The 2,284-nt window shown below is 36.8% G+C and overlaps 1 pseudogene; it reads left to right on the top strand.

Moving 5' to 3' along the window:
- The first annotated feature begins 503 nt into the window (after nucleotides 1–503).
- Nucleotides 504–1,720, top strand: LOC122099653 (annotated as a pseudogene).
- Nucleotides 1,721–2,284: the final 564 nt, after the last annotated feature.

The raw sequence follows: 2,284 nt of genomic DNA, 5'->3' as shown, positions 1-2,284 counted from the left end.
CTGGCACTATCAATTGTTACACATTCTGCTTCAAATCTTCTCTTTTCAAGAGCATTTGGCTGCTATTATTTTGGAATTATGGTTAATATTTATTTGACTGCTATTTTTAAATAGCAAGATTGGGTGGTGCCACCCAATCCTGGTTCTCTTTTTCTAACTTTTTTGTGTCTTATCTATTTCTGAAAGAAACACAACTATTTGAATGACCTTAACTGCTTATTGAAGAATAAGTGTGGAGAGGAAAAGAAGAAAAAGGATGTCTCTGTGTGTATGTTATGTTAAAAATGTACCTATAAAACTAGAAGTCAAGCAGTACTAAGGTGGAATGAACCTTACTTATTAACTATTTCCTGATTACTGGGTTCACTTGCAAAAGAATACTTTCCTCTGTGTGGAAGCACTTAGTGGCATATTTGATTATATATTCAAGGATTACAAAGCTTCTTGATTTCCTGTAGGAGGGCCATACCACTATATCAAATAAGCTTCACATTAAAGCCAAAATGGTGCTGTCCCAGGGACAATGAGATGAACTAAATCGAGCTATAGCAGATTATCTTCTTTCAAATGGCTATGAAGAGGCATATTCGGTTTTTTAAAAGGAAGCTGAATTAGATATGAATGAAGAATTAGACACAAAGAGTGTTGGCCTTTTGAGAAAAAAATGGACATCTGTTATTATATTACAAAAAAAGGTTATGGAATTAGAATCAAATCTAAATGAAGCAGCAGAAGTATTTATGTCAAGTGGTCCTCTTGGTCAGAAACGAGATCCAAAAGAATGGATTCCCCATCCACCAGAGAAATATGCATTGAGTGGTCACTGGAGTCATTTTCCATGCTGTGTTCAGTGTCATGGTCTCTGCTTCAGAGGATGGTATAATTATGGTGTGGGATTGTGAGACTGGAGATTCTGAATGAACTCTTAAGGGACATACAGATTCTTTACAGGATATTTCCTTTGACCACAGTGACAAGCTTCTGGCTTCCTGTTCTGCAGATACGACCATTAAACTATGGGATTTTCAGGGATTTGAATGCATCAGAACCATGCATGGCCATGAACACAATGTCTCTTCAGTAGCCATCATGCCTAATGGAGATCATATAGTGTCTGCTTCACGGGATAAAACTATGAAAATGTGGGAAGTGCAAACTGGCTACTGTGTGAAGACATTTACAGGACACAGAGAATGGGTGGGTATGCTATGGCCAAATCAGGATGGCACTCTGATAGCTAGCTGTTTCAATGACCAGACTGGTCGTGTGTGGGTTGTAGCAACAAAGGAGTGCAAAGCAGAGCTCTGAGAACATGAGCATGTGGTGAAATGAATTTCCTAGACTCCAGAAAGTTCATATTCTTCCATCTCTGAAGCAACAGGATCTGAGACTAAAAAAAGTGGCAATCCTGGACCATTCTTGCTATCTGGATCCAGAGACAAAACTATTAAGATGTGGGATGTCAGTACTGGCATGTGCCTTATGACTCTTTGGGTCATGATAACTGGGTACGTGGAGTTCTGTTCCATTCTAGGGGAAATTTTATTTTGAGTTGTGCTGATGACAAGACCCTACGTGTATGGGATTACAAGAATAAGCGATGGATGAAAACTCTCATTGCGCATCAACACTTTGTTACTTCTTGGATTTCCACAAGACGGCCTTCTATGTGGTGACTGGCAGTGTTGATCAAACAGTAAAGGTGTGGTAGTGCCGTTGATTGAGTCTTATTTGGCCCCTCCTCCCTTTTCCCTCTGGATGCACTCTGAGGATACCATCGTGCCACATTGAGCTCTGTTTAAATAAATATTGTCCTTTCATGTAAAAAATGTACATATAACTAGTTATCTTAAAATAATCTATTTTTAATTATGCTTAGATTTTGACAAAATTTAGCCTCTCAACAAGCAATGTTAATGCAGTCTTATTTCATGCCTGCCATAAGCACTCAACAAATTAGTATTTCTTTAAAAATTATTTTTAAAAAATTTTAAAAATTACGATTTATTTAAAAAATTTTTTTTAAAAATTAGCCAAGGCAAGTGGTTTATTAGATATTTATAGTCATGTTCAGACACTGTGATGGAAGCTAGACAGGGAAAAATAATCATGATTTTATTCTTCCTCGACACACTGATTTACTTCACCTATTTTTGAAAGAATGAAATTCTTGCTTTGAAGACTTTAGCTTGATATTTGCAATGTGTCATTCTTCCTTTATTAATAGGAGAATTTGGAGAAAGATGAAAATTCACACTAGAAAAAGCAGAAGAGGAAAAGACAA

The sequence above is a fragment of the Dipodomys spectabilis genome, unplaced genomic scaffold, assembly GCF_019054845.1.
Source record: "Dipodomys spectabilis isolate Male_0828 unplaced genomic scaffold, ASM1905484v1 ptg000527l, whole genome shotgun sequence".
In the NCBI taxonomy this organism is placed as follows: domain Eukaryota; kingdom Metazoa; phylum Chordata; class Mammalia; order Rodentia; family Heteromyidae; genus Dipodomys; species Dipodomys spectabilis.
The sequence above is the reverse complement of the archived record's forward strand: the minus strand, read 5'-3'. Positions and strand labels throughout refer to the sequence as shown.